The 20,359-nt window shown below is 39.9% G+C and overlaps 1 protein-coding gene across 1 annotated transcript in view; it reads right to left on the minus strand.

The window, feature by feature from the left end:
* Positions 1-20,359, minus strand: part of HTR4 (5-hydroxytryptamine receptor 4) — a 248,757-nt gene that overhangs the window by 204,928 nt on the left and 23,470 nt on the right. The window contains exon 2 of the mRNA XM_069592379.1: positions 7,666-7,912. The gene's annotated coding sequence lies outside the window, so the exon portion shown is untranslated. The remainder of the gene's footprint in view (positions 1-7,665; positions 7,913-20,359) is intronic.

The following is a 20,359-nucleotide window of genomic DNA, read 5'->3' on the forward strand; positions in this document are numbered from 1 at the left end:
AAAAAATCTCCTCGAAATTAAGTTGAAAGTGGAGAAACATTTGCAATCTGTTGTTGGTAAGAATCAAATCTCCCAACAGAGGGTTATGTTTATTCTTACTTTGCTACACACCCTGGAGTATATGATTATCTCCTACATCCCCTAACCCAAAGCAGACCTGTTGAGCAAGGGTTGTTGCTCAGGCTCCTCAACTCAGGCTCCGGGGAGGTTTTGTCTTGAGCTTGCTTCCACTTCTAGCCCAGCTCACATGCTCTGCTCTCCCACTGTATTCTAGCCATCCTGGGCTATTGTGTCTAGTCAAGCATGGCTCTCTGGCCTGGGGACCTTTGCATTGACTGTTTAATAAACCCGAAATGCTTCTCCTCTGGTCCAGCCTTTTACAGAGAGGCTTCCCCTTGACTGGCTATCCCCATCCCATTATTTTCTGTTCTGGCACTCTGTTTATGTCACCTATAGACCTAATCTCACTCTGTAACTAATTCATTGGCATATATATTTTTTTACTTGCTTACTCTCTGCCTCTCCAATAAAACATAAGCTACTAGAGGTAAGAGACTCTGAACTTTAGGAAGGGCCTGGGTTAGAGTGGATACTCCTTGGTATCCACTCCCGAAATATGAACGGGACACTCGAATTTGAGACTGTGCTTTCCAGTGAGTCAGAGTTGCCCAAGAACCAAGGAAACCAAAAGAAGCCATAACTCTGTGAATGAAAGGATGATCATTCATTTCTGTGAGAGGAGGTGGCTTTGGGAGATAGGGACTCGTGTGTGGGAGGGGCTGTTAAATGGAAAAGGTGGTTTAGATGCTCTGACAGTATGCCTGCAACTGAAAGCAGATGAGGATCCAGAGGAGGTGAGAAGCTTCAGGGTGCCTCTAACTAGGAAGAGCTGCCCAGAAGTCAGTCTATTCCAAAAGGGATTAACAATATTAAGTAACACAGTACGAGACCACAAAAATTCAAAGACAGGCTGTTCTTAGTAACTTGCTACATGTCAAAGTCTATTATGAACCTGCTTTGAACCCTGAAGAGCTGGGTGCCTGAACTGGCAGAGAACAGAGGCAAATAAAAGTAGCCAAGCAGAGTAATCATGTCCAGATAAGAGGCTACTGGCCCTTTTCGTGCTTTGCCGTTCTTTGTCCTCTAGTCATTCTGATATTGTTGGGTTTAATCTATTTATGGCCATTAACTAATCCATGTTTTATTATTGATAAAAATCAAATAAATGAATATTTAGTCTTTGGGAAGGAAAACTGGAAAATAAAATTTTCCAAGAACAGCCAAGTCACAAGAAAAACATCATAAGTGTGATCTGCCAGGTAAAACTCTGATGCAACTGAAATTACACAACTTTGTTTTAAAATGTCTATGTAGTAAAAATTTACTGTTGTTTTTTTTTTCTTTGGTGTGTAGTGTTGTGAATTTTAACAAATTTATAGAGTTCTGTAACCACATTCAGGGTGTGGCAAAACTAAATTTTAATATGGACAAGGGTAAATTTTAAATATTATATTTAGTGGGATATATTTAACTAGCTTTGGCTAATGTGAACAAATCTCTTCCCCCTCCACACTGCTCATCCTTCCCTGCTTTATATCAGTTTGTCCCATTAATGAATTTGGAAGCTTTTCCCCTGTAGCTAGAAGATGGGGCTCTGATGAGGGCAGAAGCTACAGTGAAAAGAGAAAAATGGAGGATATGAAGTGGCCTGTCACCCCACCAGATTCCTTGGACTGGTTTGAGTTGTAGCAAGAAGGGATTAGAAGCAGAAACCAATGGGAGCCTTCAGGAAGGATTTGAGAAAGGCTGGGCACAAGTCAAGACCCTGTGTTTAGGATTCAACTAGCGAAGCAGAGCTCAGACCCAGGGAGGAAGCCTGTCCTTGCACCTGAAGAGGCAGGTCATTCAGAACCAGACCCCTTGGCACAGACACGGGCAGTCCCAGGAAGGGTAGAGGCAGCAGGGACCTGTCACCAAGAAGCATTGAAGGCAATAGAAGTGGTCAAAGCAAAGAGGGACAAGGTGAGTATGCATGATATCGCTGGATTCTAGGTACATGTGTGGAATCATTTTGGGGTCTCCCACAGATAATAAGGTAGCACTTACAATAAGATGGTTGGGCTTCACTGGTGGCTCAGATGGTAAAGAATTCACCTGCAATGCTGGAAACCTGGGTTTGATCTCTTGGGTTGGGAAGATCCCCTGGAGGAGGGCATGGCAAACCACTCCAGTATTCTTTCCTAGAGAATTCCCATGGACAGAGGAGCCTGGTGGGCTACAGTCCACGGAACTGCAAAGAGTCGAACATGACTGAGCAACTAAGCACATAACAGGATGGTTAGTGAGGGATTTCAACTCTCATTTTATGTTTAAAGGAGGGCTATCTGGGTAGCTAGGGGATTGGCTAGGTGTCCCAAATATCTGTTTCACAAATGATTTACTAGTTTTGTATGTGGTAGGCCCTATGCTCAACTATAAGAATATGGTGAATAAGATAAGAGGATGGATCCTTCTTTTCAAAGCACCCAGAGCCAATCAGAGGAGACAAGGTTGGGCACAGATAATTTCAACACATTGTAAATGTTAATAAGGAAAGCATAGGTGGTAAACAGAGCTCATTGTATTTACTATTGCTATTATTTTATTATTACATAACAAATACTTATTCAGTTCAGTTCAGTCGCTCAGTCGTGTCCAACTCTTTGCGACCCCATGAATTGCAGCACGCCAGGCCTCCCTGTCCATCATCAACTCCCAGAGTTTGCTTAAACTCACATCCATCACGTTGGTGATGCCATCCAGCCATCTCATCCTCTGTCGTCCCCTTCTCCTCCTGCCCCCAATCCCTCCCAGCATCAGTCTTTTCCAATGAGTCAACTCTTCGCATGAGGTGGCCAAAGTACTGGAGTTTCAGCTCTAGCATCATTCCTTCCAAAGAACACCCAGGGCTGATCTCCTTCAGAATGGACTGATTGGATCTCCTTGCAGTCCAAGGGACTCTCAAGAGTCTTCTCCAACTCCACAGTTCAAAAGCATCAACTCTTTGGCACACAGCTTTCTTCACAGTCCAACTCTCACATCCATACATGACCACTGGAAAAACCATAGCCTTGACTAGATGGACCTTTGTTGGCAAAGTAATGTCTCTGCTTTTCAATATGCTATCTAGGTTGGTCATAACTTTCCTTCCAAGGAGTAAGCGTCTTTTAATTTCATGGCTGCAATCACCATCTGTGTGATTTTGGAGCCCCCCAAAATAAAGCCTGACACTGTTTCCACTGTTTCCCCATCTATTTCCCATGAAGTGATGGGACCAGATGCCATGATCTTCATTTTCTGAATGTATTAAGTGCTATTGACTATTGACTATTCACTATTAACTATTGACTATTAACTATTAACTATTGACTATTAAGTGTATTGACTATTTTGCTAGTCAATCACTATGAAAGTTTAAGGAACTTGGTATTAAGAAGACATGACATGGCTAGAAAGTGTCAAAGTCAAGGTTAGAATTAAGGCTGTCTGAATTTAAAGACTTTGCCAAATCAACTGTGAAGTAAAAGTCATAACAATAGTAGCAACAATATATAAACAATGTTAATTGCTGATGTGTTATATGTATTGGGCATTTATCTATGTCAACGTGCATTAGTCACTCAATCGTGTCCAACTCTCTATGACCCCATGGACTATAGCCCTCCAGATTCCTCTATTCTTGGAATTCTCTAGGAAAGAATACTGGAATGGGTTCCCATTCCCTTTTCCAGGGGATCTTCCCAACTCAGGAATCAAACCCAGGTCTCCAGCATTGTAGGCAGATTCTTTACTGTCTGAGCCACCAGGGAAGCCCAAAGTATGTGTTAGTCACCTTAGTACTGTGTCACTCTTTGTGACCCCATGGACTATAGCCATCCAGGCTCCTATGTCCATGGAATAGTCCAGGCAAGAATACTGGAGTGGGTTGCCATTCCCTTCTTCAGAGGATCTTCCTGACTCAAGGATTAAACCTGAGTCTTCCATATTATAGGGGTAGTCTTTACTATCTGAGCTACCAAGGAAGCCCAAAGTGTGTGTTTGTCATGTGTGACTCTTTGTGACACCATGGATTATAACCCACCAACCTCCTCTGTCCATGGAATATTTCAGGCAAGAATCAGACTGGGTTGCCATTTTATTCTCCAAGGGATCTTCCCAACCCAGGGATCGAACCTGAATCTCCAAATTAAAGGACACTTGCTCCTTGGAATAAAAGCAATTACAAAACTAGACAGTGTATTAAAAAGCAGAGACATCGCTTTGTCAACAAAGATCCATATAGTCAAAGCTGTGGTTTTTCCAGTAGTCATGTATGGATGTGACCATAATGAAGGCTGCGTGCCGAAGAATCGACGCTTTTGAATTGTGGTGCTAGAGGACTCTGGAGAGTCCCTTGGTCAGCAAGGAGATCAAACTGGTCAATCCTAAAGGAAATAAACCCTCAATATTCACTGGAATGACTGAAGCTGAAGCTGAAGCTTTGGCCACCAGATGTGAAGAGCTGACTCATTGGAAAAGACCCTGATGCTAGGAAAGATTGGGGGCAGGAGAAGAACAAGACATTAGAGGATACTATGTCTGGATGGCATCACCAACTCAATGGACATGAGTTTGAGCAAATTTCAGGAGACAGTGAAGGACAGGGAACCCTGATGTGCTGCAGTCCATGGGATCACAGAGTTGGACATAACTTAGCAACTGAACAACAACAACACTTAAACTATCTCATACTATTCCAAGAACTATTATTTAGAGAGAAACAATAAAATCAGGCTGAATTTTTGATGCATGAGAAAGCAAAATGGGGGCCAGGATATTATGGAGAAAAAAATCCAGCTTGATGTTAAGACTGTCTCAACATTTGGAGCTGTCTAGCACTGTAGGTACCAAAGCACAGGCTAAATGCCATCTGCCAGGAATGCTGAAACAAGAACTCCTGTTCCAGATGCAAGGTTCAACATCACCTCTGCTACTTCCCCAGGTCACTGATTTTCTTCTGTTGAAGTTTGAAAAGCTCAGTCTCTTTTGCCAGCACCTTCTCTGGCTAACACTTAAATGTCAAAACTTTTACTCTTCTTTCACTTTCTGTAGGCCCCTATACTACTCCATCCACTGTGTTTGCTTTTTAATTATCATCTGTTATGCTAACAGGTACCAAACTTCAGCCCAGAATTCTTTTCAGAGCTCCAGTTATATCTCTTGAATATAAGATATCCAGGCTGCTGGTCTTGGGAATACTTGGTCTAATTTGGCCTAGACGACCATGGAATAGATCTCTCTATGGAAAAACATAAAAAGAGGTGAATTGGTTTAATCAAGATCTTAGAAAACTTACAGAAATGGTAATGGTGTTTTGTGGTGTTTAAAAACAGAAGGATTTTGGGACTTCCCTGGCAGTCGGTGGTTAAGACTCCACACTTCTACTTCTCAGAATTTGATCCCTGATCAGGGAACTAAGATCCTGCGAGCCCTGTGGTATGGCAAAGCAAAACAACAACAGAAACAAAAGGAGGGATTTTAACTTGAGTGGCACAGACTTGCTTCTTTGACCACCTGGAAAGAAACATAATGTAAGCATATCATTTGGATGTTCACAGACAAAATAATATCATAGTGATTTAAGTGTTATTTTCAGCCTGGAGACAGTTAAGAACACTTAACTAAGATGGTCAGGCTGTGTATTTCTCAACTTCAATATTGTATGAATAACAGTACAACTGACAAAGTTTGAGAGGTAAAAGTGAGAGGGTGTGGTAAATGAATGAAGGTGTGGTAAATGTCCTTATCATACAGCTTGGGAATCAAGAGAATCCCTGTGATTAACAGAATGAGAAATGAAGGTTTAATTGTGTTATGTAAAGTTGCAGAGATGACCACAGAAGGGATCGAGACTACGATATTGGGAGGTCAATAAACAACCACAAATGAAGAAATTAAAAAGTGCCCTTCTCTGACAGTGAAGTGTAGATTACAAAATCATGAAATGCTTCAGCCATCTCTGTCATTCTAGGCAGAGCCAGTCTAGGGGTAAAAACAATGCATGAGGAGGGTGAGTCAGAGAAATGAACAAAAGTCCAAATGATGCCATCGTCAGTGGTATCATACTGTACTTGGGGCCATAGATAAACCTTGACTTACTTAGTTATGTAAAGCAATATATTTCCTGATTGCCTACACAGTATTCTTCATCTACTTCTATGGGCAATAAAATCTCAGTTTTATTCAGTGGTGCATTGATCCCATATAAATATTCTCAGCACCCAGCACTGGCCAATGAAATTTAAACAGATGTGCTGTAGGGAACTTCCAGGAAGACTCCTTCAAGGTTCTTAATGTAGCTAGAGCATGCTGTGTTTCTTTTGCTCCTTCCTCCTTCCTATTGTGTGGATGGAGGAGCTTCAGCAGCAAGCATTTTGAAACCTTGAAAATGGAAGGTATGAGGAAGTGGGAAAATAACAGAGTCCAGGTCCCTGATGAATGTAGAGCTTACATAGCAAAGACTGATTGTGTGTCTTTAGGCTTCCTTTTACCTAAGAAAATAAGTGATAAAGTGTTAAAGTTTCTATTAATTTGCATTTTCCACTATATTCAGTAAATCTATTCCTAACCAATATAGCTGGTGTTTCTATAATTTAAAAAAATTGAACAATCCTGATAGATTAACTGGAACAAAAAATTCTCTTCTCTGGAGACCACTGATTCTCAGATAGTTGAAAAAGTAGACAGATGACTATCACTTTTCCTATAAGCACTACATTATTTGATTTTTGAAACTTTGACATAAAAAATAAAAGAAGGAAGACAATATAACAAGTCATGAAAAGGCCACAGAGTAAGAAGTAAACACTAAAATACATGATTTAAGGGTGCTCTAGGACTACCACTTATGAAGATTAATGTTATATAGAACCCAGGATAATTCTCCATCTAAGGGAAATTTTAAATTATGGAAGAAATCACTAGAAAGCATTGTGTTCATGTGTATACACACACATAAATATACTCAAACAGGTCTCATAGACTATTAAATGATATGTAAAAATGTTCACAAATTAATATGGAGAGAAAAAAGTGGAATGCCTAACAGCACATTTAATAGCATCCTACTTGCAGAAATGACTGTGATACAGGACTAAAAATCTATGAGGAATTTTCTGGTATTTCCCAAAATATTAGCAGTGGTTGTCTCTGGGTGGCAGAATCATAGTTCATGCTTGCCTTTTTGTGTTATACTTTTCAGTATTTGTCAAATTTTCTACATTGAGTATATCTTATTTGATAATCAGAAAAAAGCAACATATAATACTTTTTTCCAAATGTGCTTTAAAATAATTTTTAATTAAAAGGAGTCCTGAGCATTGATAACATAGCTATTTTGCAATACCAGCTGGTATCAGTTGTATCGAGGGAGGTTAAAGCAGGGAATGTGACCACACCTGGTCTCAGAGTGATGGGAAATGAAGCATCCTAGCCCTAAAAGGCTAACTGGGCTGTCCTCATAGTCATGCCAAGGGCCACACTCTGAGGGTTCAGAGCGGCAGGTATAGCCTGAGACAAAGCTGCTTAAGCAGGGAGTGCAGCCCACATACTCTAAACAGACATGAACACAGGAGCACAGCAACTCACCTCCATGTAGGGGAAGATAGACCCAGGCAGCCAGGTTTTATTGTGGCTTCTTTCATCCTCTGGCCAGGAATGGACCCGGGAAAGTGGAGTCAGGAAGACAGAGGAGCACGTGACAGGGGCATGAAGTGGCACATGCTTAGGGCTAGTGTCCTTCTGCACACACAGGTGATAACAAAGCCTGGCTTTGTGTGTTTTACAGCTTCTAGTATCTTTCTGATCCAGAAGGCAGCCTGGGTCATAAAGCACCCTGAGGAGAGAACATGAAAGAAGGTACAAAGTTGATAAAGATATTCTCTCATGTTGGCACCAGTGAGCACAATAAACTCCAGATTAAGAACATAGACTCAAAGAGGAGCCTTTGAAATGAATTAGCCAATTGACTTTTAAATACAAAGCAAAATCATCATAATCTTAAGAGGAAAATGAAGAAAATTTTTTAAAAGGTAAATATTTAATTTGAAGGCCCTTCTCTAGCTTCATTCTATAGTCTAAAAAATGAGAGAATTAGGTAAGATCAACATTTTTAAACTTTTGGTAAGTTACACAGTAAAATTACTGGAAGGGCATGATTCCAACATAATATTGACACCAATTCATTAACATTAATCCTCTTGTCTGCACTTGTCATGAATAGTTTAAAGCAAAAATAAACAAATGGGGCCTAACTAAACTTAAAAGCTTTTGCACAGTAAAGGAAAGCATAAACAAAATGAAAAGACAACCTATAGAATGGGAGAAAATATTTGCAAATGATGCTACCAACAAGGGATTAATCTCCAAAATATACAAACAGCTCATACAGCTCAATATTTTTTTAAAAAATCAAAAAATGGACAGAAAACCCAAATAGAAATTTCTCCAAAGAAGGCATACAGATGGCCAAAATGCACATGAAAATATGCTCAACATTACTAATTATTAGAGAACTGGAAATCAAAACTATAATGATGTATCAATTCACACCAGTCAGAATGGGCATCATTAAAAAGTCTACAAATAATAAATGCTTAAAAGGGTGTGAAGAAAAAGAAATCCTCCTACACTGTGGGTAGGAATTTAAACTGGTGCAGCCACTATGGAGAACAGTATGATGGCTCTTTTAAAAGCCAAAAATAAACTACCATATGATCTGCAATCCTACTCCTGGGAATATATCCAGAGAAAAACATGGTCCAAAAGGATACATGCATCCCAATGTTCATAGCAGCACTATTTCAGTAGCCAAGACATGGAAGCAATCTAAATGTCCATTGACAGAGAAAGGGATAAAGAAGATATGGGTACATATATACTATGGAATATTACTCAACCATCAAAAAGAAGGAAATAATGCCATTGGCAGCAACATGGATGCAGTTAGAAATTATTACGCTAAGTTAGCCAGAAAGAGAAAGACAAACATCATATGATATTATTTATGTGTGAAATCTAGAGAAATAATGCAAATGAACTTATATACAAAACAGAAATATACTCAGATACAAAAAACAAACTTATGATTACCAAAAGAGGGAGGAAGGATAAGAAGGATAAAATACGAGTTTGGGATTAACATAAACACACTACAATATGTAAAAGAGCTAATGAACAAGGACCTACTGTATAGCACAGAGAACTATACTCAATATTTTGTAATAATCTATACAGGGAAAGGATCTAAAAGAGAATATATATATTATATATATGTGTGTGTATATATGTATATAATATGTATATATATGTAGTATAAAATATATGTATATATACTACATATATATAATATATATATGGCTGAATCACTTTGCTATGCATCTGAAACTAAAAACATTGTAAAGCAACTATACTTCAATTTTAAACAGAAAAATATGTTCTCTGTTTTCTACTTAAGTTCTCACAAGGTTTGTGTCATGCCTTCTCCTAAGCACAAATGTTTTCCCACTCTTACCACGCAGCCTTCTGCAATAAGACCTCTCAGGTGCCAGGACCTTTTCCCAATATCCCTTTTCCTTCTAGCTTCTGCCTCCTTCTTTTTCTAATAATAATGATAGTAATGACAATAAATAAAATGTGAACAATTCATCTGACTCCTTGGGATCAAAACCCAGAATGCTTCTGTCTTGTTTTGTTGTGTTTTTTTTTGAAGAGAAAATCTTTTAAAATTTCTGAGTGGCTGAGAACAAAGATGGTCTCTTAATTTATCTGTGACTCCTAGGACCTGGTACAGCATCAGGCAGACAGAGGATACTCAATCATCTTGTAAAAATAGTGAATGAGCTCACGAATTCCTCAAGCCCACTAAAGATAAATACTTTACCCCCTGCTCTCACAGAATTCCCCTCCTTGAGGACTTTTATGCATCATGGACTCATTAGAAGCCAATATTATTTACCAGAGGCCTGTGAGGTAATATGCATGTTCATTTAACTTGCACAATTCAATTTTATATGTTTGTCAAAAATGGAGAAAAACAACAATTTAAATACATTAAGGCAATTCTGCCCTCCATTTCCTTCAAGAACTAGGTGTCTTAGACTTAACATGAGATGAGAGAAATGAATTTCATTTCCCTCATTTGATCTCAGTTTTCCTGCACATTTGTTGAAATGAACATCTCATTATGCTAAGTGTGATTTTACTGTCTAAAGTGATACATTTTTTATATAACATATCCCCTAAATACAAACAACCAGTAATCTGATACTCAACCAAGGAGCTACAATTGATTTTCAGCTGGAGAAGAAATCGGTTGAGTTGGGTTTATTCTGAGATAGAAGGTTGGTTTCCAATGTTGTCCCTGACAAGGATTCTATTGACACTACAATTTTTGCCCATATATATTATTTTCACATTTCAACTAACTTTGGAGACCAAGTCTAAGATACAACTGCACTGTAAAATGTCTACAATATCTGGAAAGAGTGATTTTCAATGTGTGTGAATATGTGTATGAATGTGCCTGTGTGTTCCAGGACACGTGAGTGTACATTGCTGTGACAGGTAAGATGGTTTAGGCAGAATGGAAACTCACTTTCCATCACCGAGCTTAACATTTTGTCACCTTCCTTTGGTAATTAATAAAGTCAATTTTGCAATAATTGTAGAGATCCCTGTTACAAGAGATTGACTTTTTCCTTAAACTGAGTATATGTTTTTTACAAAGAGAAAATGAGATCAGAATTGGAGGTAAAGTTAGTTGAGGAGTTATTCCATGATACAGTGGCTACCAGAGAAAGGTGGATTCAGTGAGAGAGAACCACAGAAGCATACCCATGGCATCTATGTCTTGAAAAGTAGTTGTATTCCATCGTTCATAGGAATTGAAGCTACACAGGGAGCATCCAAGTTACAAACTTTGTAACACTGAACAAGCTACTTCCCCTCCATGCACTTTATCTCTAAAATGAGTGTAACTATGGTACCTACCTCTTGGTGTTACAGTAAAGATTAAATGAGATAATATGTGTAAGTGCTAAGGTATTAATTCATTATCAGGCATGCAAAACTTACTCAATAATGAGTTATTGTTATCACTCTTCAATCATAAAATGAGGGATAAGATTAGACAGTCCCTCCCAGTTTTGATATTTCAGCATATTGCTGTCCAATAGAAATACATAAGCTACATAATTTTAAATTTTCTAATAGCCATATTTTAAAAAGAAGAAACAGGCAAAAGTAACTTTATATATCATATAAGAAATGAATCACCAGTCTAGGTTCGATGCAAGATACAGGATGCTTGGGGCTGGTACACTGGGATGACTCAGAGAAATGATATGCAGAGGGAGGTGGGAGGGGGGTTCAGGATTGGGAACACGTGTACACCCGTGGCAGATTCATGTTGATGTATGGCAAAACCAATACAGTATTGTAAAGTAAAATAAAATAAAATGAAATCTGAAAAAAAAATTAAATATGTTTTATTTAATTATATATACATGTAAGTTCATTTCAGCCTGTAATCAATATAAACCCATTAATGAGATATTTTGCATTCTTTTTGTTGTACTTAGTGTTTGAAGTTGAGTGGTATAGACACTTAGAGCTGAGTGGTAAAGAATCCACCTACCAATGCAAGAGATGTGGGTTCGATCCCTGGGTTGGGAAGATCCCCTGGAAAAAGAAATGGTAACCCACTCCAGTATTCTTGCCTGGAAAATCTCATGGACAGAGGACCCTGGTGGGACTACAGTCCACGGGGTTGCAAGAGTAAGACACAAGTTAGCAAGTAAACAACAACAATGTGGGCATTAGGAAGTTTTACAGAGGAAATGGAGAACTTCCCTTAATTCAGTGACTCAAGTAAGTGAAGGTCAGCTACAAAAACACCTATAGTAGCCAAGATGTAGATGTTCTGTGTTGTTGGTTGATAGATAACATGATGACACTTAGTGTACACAGATGCTAAGTCGCTTCAATTGTATCTGACTCATTGTGACCCTAACGACTGTAACCCATCAGGTTCCTCTGTCCCTGGGATTCTGCTGGCATGAATACTGGAGTGGGTTGCCATGCTCTCCTCCAGGGGATCTTGTCGACCCAGGGATCAAACCTGCATCTCTTAAGTCTCCTACATCGGCAGGCAAGATCTTAACCACTAGCACCACCAGGGAAGCCTGATGACACTTAGAGCAGACCTCAATTCAAACAAGTTGCATTTCACGTGCCCAACAGCCACACTTTGCACGTTGAACAGCACAGTTCTGGAATAACAATGAGTTCTCAGTTTTAAACTTATTCAATTTGCTTAGCCTGAAGGACATGTAGAAAGCAATGCCTCCAAGTTACTTGAAGATTAAGCATTGGGACCTTGGATGAGAAATTAGGCTAGAAATGGAAATGAAGAAGTTACTCACACTGTTAATGTTATAAATATGGATGACCACCACCAAGCCTGAAATCCTTCCTAGGGGGTCAACCATTAGGTTAAGGTATTTTTAGTTATATCCACAAAAAGTTACAGGAAAATACATTACCTTGAATAATGGCTGCTATGACTATTTGGATTTCTCCATGAGTTGGTGAGAGAGCAAGAGAAATTACATTATGCTTGCATTCCTGATCAAAGCTCAGTTACTTAACAGTGACTGTGTCCTATTTATTTTTAATAAAAATTAAAAGTTAATAGACAAGCAGAATTGTAGCAACCAGCAAAGGAATGTAAAGATGGTTTTATGTTAGTACTTGAACCAGAAAACACTGACAATGAACTGTGAAGCAAAAGAGACAATCATGATGTGAGTGTGTGTATGTGTATGCACGCACACACGTGCATGTGCATATATGACCAGTGAGACCACACGATCTGCTCAGGAAGCACTGACTTTGCTGTTGACCCAGGAATCCAAAAAGATTTCTAGGAGACACACACTGGAAGCCCAGGGTGTAACAAGCAAATAGAATTTCAGATCAGGAACTGATAAGATATCAAAACTGTCACCAGTGATACTTTGGTTGGTCTGTCCTAAAGGGGCTGTCTAACGAGCCTTCTCACAGCCCATGCAAAAGAGTCCCCTGAAATTAAACCCTTTTCAGGGCTCTACACAGTGGAAACTGCTTATTCTCATGGCATCCATCTATGACAACTAGACTGTGGAATGTAAAATGATCACACTTTTGAATCAATTTATTTTGTCTTCTGATTGTAAAGTGGACAGATTAAGCTACCAGATGCTGATTCTACCATCCCTAGGCTTGGAGTCTGGCTCTACCATCTGACCTGGAAGCTAATCTCTCTAAACCTCAGTTTACTAAAATGAAAATATGACAGCCTTTCATTCACAGGGATGTTGTAAGGCTTGCACAAGGTATCCAAACCCCTAGGCTCAGAGTCAAGCATCTTGTTGTTATTACACTTTGTTCTAAACTCCCTCTTTGCAAGGTTTTAATTTGGCAGATCATAAACAACTCATTGGAAAAGACTCTGATGCTGGGAGGGATTGGGGGCAGGAGGAGAAGGGGACGACAGTGGATGAGATGGCTGGATGGCATCACGGACTCGATGGATGTGAGTCTGAGTGAACTCCGGGAGTTGGTGATGGACAGGGAGGCCTGGTGTGCTGTGATTCATGGGGTCGCAAACAGTCAGACACGACTGAGCGACTGAACTGAACTGAACCAAGAATAAGCATTTGGATCATTCTATACATTTTGCTCCATATTATGCATCTAATTATTTTGGATGGTTGAGGGGAAAGAATCAATAAAAATGCCAACAAGGAGGACAATTTTTAAAAACATTATAACCAAATCCAAACATAAAAATAGAAGGGAAAAAATGTATTCTAGCTTCATGAAGAGAATCTTTAACGTAACATTATGAACCCACTGGGACACAAGAGAATCTTCTGGGGATGGGAATTCAACAGAATGAAATTAAGTTCTGAGCCTCATTCAAGGGAGTTTAGCTATTAAAATATGAACATATGGCCTCACGTATCAGATAGCTCCTGGCCTTGAGAAACTATTCTGGCTTCCCCTTCTGAGGTACGTAGAGGAGAAGCCAGAATAGTTTCTCAGGGCCAGGAACTATCTGATACGTGAGGCCATATGTTCATATTTTAATAGCTAAAATATCTCCCATTTCCTTCTGCTTCTCACATCTTAGGATTCTATATCTGTGGCAGGATTGAGTTCTGCAGATTCAATTAATGTGCATTTGACAAAATGACAATAATTATCTTTTGAAGGTCCTTCCTGCCTGGGAAGAGAATCCTCCCTATCATTCTTGGGATTATAGGATCCAGGATCAAAAGGAAATGATGTGGGGTGAGGGTAACAGGAAGAACGTGAGGATTTGGGGAGAGAGAGGGCAGAGAAACTGGAAAGGAGAATCGGCAGTTTGACAGGTGGCTGGGAGAAAGCAGGAAAAGGGGGAATTTGAAAGTCCCTAGGGTTTATGTTTCCGCATCAGTTACTGAGACAAATTTACAAATTTGTTTTTAAATGATTGTAGACAACTGGGTATGTTTTGATAAAACACCAGTCCTAGACCAACCAGGGCACTGCTCGACTCCATCCCACCCTCTAACCTGTGGCACTATCAGTCTTCCCATTGGCTGCAGAGAGCCCAAGAGTCACCTGGGCAGGTTTACCCCCTTTCAGATGGATACACCCCTCCCAACCCTACATGCACTCTAAAGTAGTCTCTTAAATGAGATTATTGAAGATATCAAAAGTGGCTTTTTGGTCTGGGAAAAACCTAAAATGACAAAAGTTTAGTTATTTCCTTTTCTTATATAGTTCACAGTTTTCTTTGCCTAGACTCATGTCCATCCTTTGCAGAGGACATAACCAATGGGCAGAATATATTTTTTTTGTTTTGGGAGGTCTGATTCCTTTCATTATTTTTCCTTATGTGTTTCAACTCTTCTTAATGCTTTTACGTTGAAATGGGAAAATAACTGATAAATGATGACAGATTTCCTCCCACTCTTCTCTCCTCTCCATTTTTTGGGGTAACTCCAGGACAATATTCAAACAATTTAAGCATTGTCTCTTTAGAGGCTCTCTTGATGTCTCTCTTTAACACACAGCACCTCGTGCAAAGATTATCACATGACTTATTACACTGTATTAGGATGTGCAATGAACCCCAGATCTCTCTGGTAAGCAGAATGAGGTAGCTCATTTACCTCCTTTTCTACAATGCCAGGCACAGCATCTGGCACTGAGCAAGTCCCAGCAAATACTTGTCCTCAACTGCCTGTTGAACAATGAATTTTGAAGCAGCTCTTGAAGAATCCCTTATGGTCAAATTTCCTTTACTGAAGCTCAAAGGGGTGTGGAAAATAAGGAAAGTACCTCTCTATGTTTCCATGGCAATCAAAATAAACACAGCAACAATTAGAAATGACAGCTTATAAAATATGACTTTTTGTTACTTACAGAGCTTACTTCTTTTATCCTAATTATAAAATTTATTGCATGGTGCTATGGGCCACATATTTACGCCCCTCCTTGAAATTCATTTGTTGAAATCCTAACTCCCAATATGACAGTGGGACCTCTGGGGATGTAATTAGGCCATGAGGATGGAGCCACCCTGAAAGGGATTTGTGTCCTTCTAGGAAAAGATGCTGAAGAAGCTGAAGTTGAATGGTTCTATGAAGACCTACAAGACCTTTTAGAACTAACACCCAAAAAAGATGTCCTTTTCATTATACGGGACTGGAATGCAAAAGTAAGAAGTCAAGAAACACCTGGAGTAACAGGAAAATTTGGCCTTGGAATATGGAATGAAGGAGGGCAAAGGCTAATAGAGTTTTGCCAAGAGAATGCATTGGTCATAGCAAACACCCTCTTCCAACAACACAAGAGAAGACTACACATGGACATCACCAGATGGCCAACACCGAAATCAGATTGATTATATTCTTTGCAGCAAAAGATGGAGAAGCTCTATACAGTCAACAAAAATAAGACTGGGAGCTGACTGTGGCTCATATCATGAACTCCTTATAGCCAAATTCAGACTTAAATTGAAGAAAGTAGGGAAAACGCTAGACCATTCAGGTATGACCTAAATCAAATCCCTTATGATTATACAGTGGAAGTGAGAAATAGATTTAAGGGACTAGATCTGATAGATAGAGTGCCTAAAGAACTATGGAATGAAGTTCATGACATTGTACAGGAGACAGGGATCAAGACCATCCCCATGGAAAAGAAATGCAAAAGAGCAAAATGGCTGTCTGGGGAGGCCTTACAAATAGCTGTGAAAAGAAGAGAAGTGAAAAGCAAAGGAGAAAAAGAAAGATATAAGCATCTGAATACAGAGTTCCAAAGAATAGCAAGGAGAGATTAGAAAGCCTTCCTCAGTGATCAATGCAAAGAAATAGAGGGAAAACAACAGAATGGGGAAAACTAGAGCTCTTTTTAAGAAAATTAGAGATACCAAGGGAACATTTCATGCAAAGATGGGCTTGATAAAGGACAGAAATGGTATGGACCTAACAGAAGCAGAAGATATTAAGAAGAGGTGGCAAGAATACACAGAAGAACTGTACAAAAAAAGAGCTCCAAGACCCAGATAATCACAATGGTATGATCACTCACCTAGAGCCAGGCATCCTGGAATGTGAAGTCAAGTGGGCCTTAGAAAGCATCACTATGAACAAAGCTAGGGGAGGGGATGGAATTCCAGTTGAGCTATTTCAAATCCTGAAAGATGATGCTGTGAAAGTGCTGCACTCAATATGCCAGCAAATTTGGAAAACTCAACAGTGGCCACAAGACTGGAAAAGGTCAGTTTGCATTCCAATCCCAAAGAAAGGCAATGCCAAAGAATGCTCAAACTACCGCACAATTGCACTCATCTCACATGCTAGTAAAGTAATGATCAAAATTCTCCAAGCCAGGCTTCAGCAATATGTGAACTGTGAACTTCCTGAAGTTCAAGCTGGTTTTAGAAAAGGCAGAGGAACCAGAGATCAAATTGCCAACATCCACTGGATCATAGAAAAAGCAAGAGAGTTCCAGAAAAACATCTATTTCTGCTTTATTGACTATGCCAAAGCCTTCGACTGTGTGGGTCACAATAAATTGCGGAAAACTCTGAAAGACATGGGAATACCATACCACTTGACCTGCCACTTGAGAAACCTGTATGCAGGTCAGGAAGCAACAGTTAAAACTGGATATGGAACAACAGACTGGTTCCAAATAGGAAAAGAAGTATGTCAAGGCTGTATATTGTCACCCTGCTTATTTAACTTATATGCAGAGTACATCATGAGAAATGCTGGGCTGGAAGATGCACAAGCTGGAATCAAGATTGCTGGGAGAAATATCAATAACTTCAGATATGCAGATAACACCACCCTTATGGCAGAAAGTGAAGAGGAACTAAAAAGCCTCTTGATGAAAGTGAAAGAGGAGAGTGAAAAAGTTGGCTTCAAGCTCAACATTCAGAAAATGAAGATCATGGCATCTGGTCCCATCACTTCACGGCAAATCAATGGGGAAACAGTGGAAACAGTGTCAGAATTTATTTTGGGGGGCTCCAAAATCACTGCAGATGGTGACTGCAGCCATGAAATTAAAAGACGCCTACTCCTTGGAAGGAAAGTTATGACCAACCTAGATAGCATATTCAAAAGCAGAGACATTACTTTGCCATCAAAGGTCAGTCTAATCAAGGCTATGGTTTTTCCAGTAGTCATGTATGGATGTGTGAGTTGGACTGTGAAGAAAGCTGAGCACCGAAGAATTGATGCTTTTGAACTGTGGTGTTGGAGAAGACTCTTGAGAGTCCCTGGACTGCAAGGAGATCCAACCAGTCCATTTAAAGGAGATCAGTCCTGGGTGTCTTTGGAAGGAGTGATGCTAAAGCTGTAACTCAATTCTTTGTCTACCTCATGCGAAGAGTTGACTCATTGGAAAAGACTCTGATGCTGGGAGGGATTGGGGGCAGGAGGAGAAGAGGAAAACAGAGGATGAGATGGTTGGATGGCATCACTGACTCGATGGACATGAGTTTGAGTGATCTCTGGGAGTTGGTGATGGACAGGGAGGCCTGTTGTGCTGCAATTTATGGGGTCACAAAGAGTTGGACACGACTGAGTGACTGAACTGAACTGAAGAACAGACAGGAGATAAAAGATTCTTCTCTCAGCCATGTGAGGATGTATGAGAAGATGGCAGTCTGCCAACTAGGAAGAGGACTCTCATCAGACACCAGGACTACAGGGACCCTGATTTTGGACTTCCCAGCCTCCAAAACTGTGAGAAAGCAATGTCTGTGTTTTAAGCCTCCTACTCTATGATATTCTCACTGTATCAGAAAATAGACACATATGTATATAAACAGGTCCGTGCAGGGTCATATAGATGCCCGTCTCTCTTCTTTTTGTTTTTTCATTCAGACATTTTTTAAACAAGTGCTAATAATAATGTTCCAGGCACCATGGTCAGCTCTGGGGACAGAACCCTGATCAAGAGAAATTCTTCCTTCAACAAATTCACAGTCAACAGAAGAAATAGATAAAAAGCAAGCAAACAAAACACATTCTTACCGACTGCACAGGGGAGGTACAGAAACCACAAGGTTCTCTCATAGAAACTGATGGAAGGACAATGGGGATGGACCTCTCTCAGGAAGAGGCTTCTAAGATGAGAAGGGTCTGGTCTATGAAAAGCTGGTTGTTGTTGTTTACTCAGTAAGTGAGTTATGTTATGTTCGACTCTTTGTGACCCCACAGACTGTAGCCTGCCAGGCTCCTCTGTCCATTGAATTTCCCAGGCAAGAATACTGGAGTGGCTTGTATAGCCAGAATACTGGCTTCAGTCCCACCCAGGGATTGAACTTGCATCTCCTGCTCTGGCAGGCATATTCTTTACCACTGAGCCACCAGGGAAGCCCCTATGAAGAGCTGGGAGAGGACTGTTCCAGGCAGGTGCAAAGAGCTACAGGTAGAGTCACAGGGTTGAGGAATGGAAAGAAGTTTCATGAGTCCCTTAGCAGAGTACAAAAGAAGGAAATTGACTAGCATGGTAGAGAGAAATTCAGTCACTGAAGTGTTATTAGCAGGAGTGTGTTATAATCCAGTATATATTTCAAAGATTATGTGTTTGCTGCCTAGAGAATAGTTTTGACAGGATGAATAATAAAATGTGAAAGCCAGGCATGAGATTTTCAAGAATTTCAACAAGAAACGGTGGTTTAGACAAGTATAGTGGCAGGAGAGACAGGAAGATGTGAATGTGCTTGGGGAATATCTTGAAAGGACTTCTTGTGTCATTCCTCTATTCAAAACCCTTTGATAGCTCTTCTTATGACTCAGAGAGTAGGGCAAGAGTCCTGCAGCATCTGTCCCTCCCCTCACCTCTCTGCTCTCATCTCCCACTCATATGCTCCATTCCAACCACACTCTCCTCCTTGCTGTTTCTTGAACATTAAAGCCATGTTATCAGTTCTTCTGTTCCCTCTGCTTGAAATAATTTTCTCCAGTATGTCACCATTTTCCTTTCATGGTTCACTCCCTCAAATCTTTCCAGCTTTGCACAAATGAATCTCATCAAATCCCTCATTGACCATGTTCTTTGAGATTGCATGTCCCTACACTGGCAGTCCTTATAACCCTTCTGTCTTAATATTCTTCTTGGCACTTGCCACCTTCTAACATGTTGTCTTATTTTGTTTTTTATCTTGTTTATTGTCAAACTCCTTGCAATAATCTGGAACAAAGTCTGCTACATGATAGGGACTCAATAAATTTTGCTTTATAAATGTAGGGGGTCAGGGAAGGGATCAAGAATGACTCCCAGGTTTTGGGTATAAACAATTGGGTTATGCTTTTTAGCAAGATGAGAAAAACTAGAGGGAGGATTGTTTTTATTTTAGGATAGAATGAGAAAAAAATTCAACACCATTTATCCTATGATAAAGTTAGTGTTTAGAATAAAATGGGTTTGAACTCATTTTCTTCCAGAAAGTGGGAAATACTAATTTTGAAGAAACTTAGAAATCTCAATAGAACAGCTAACAAGAGAGTTGAATTCTCCATCTCTCACCCTCTATCTCTTCTCCCTCCTTCCCTCCACCACTTGCACCCTTCCTACACACATCACTGGGCCTTCCTTATCCTGAAGCAAACTCCTCTTTATTTTTTTCCAGAACAAGCTCTATATACTAATTCTTTCCATGGGTGCCTACTAGCACTTCCTATATCTGTCACTTTCAACCACTTATAATCTGGTTTCTGAGACCCCTACA

This window comes from Ovis canadensis, chromosome 5 (assembly GCF_042477335.2).
Source record: "Ovis canadensis isolate MfBH-ARS-UI-01 breed Bighorn chromosome 5, ARS-UI_OviCan_v2, whole genome shotgun sequence".
NCBI lineage: Eukaryota > Metazoa > Chordata > Mammalia > Artiodactyla > Bovidae > Ovis > Ovis canadensis.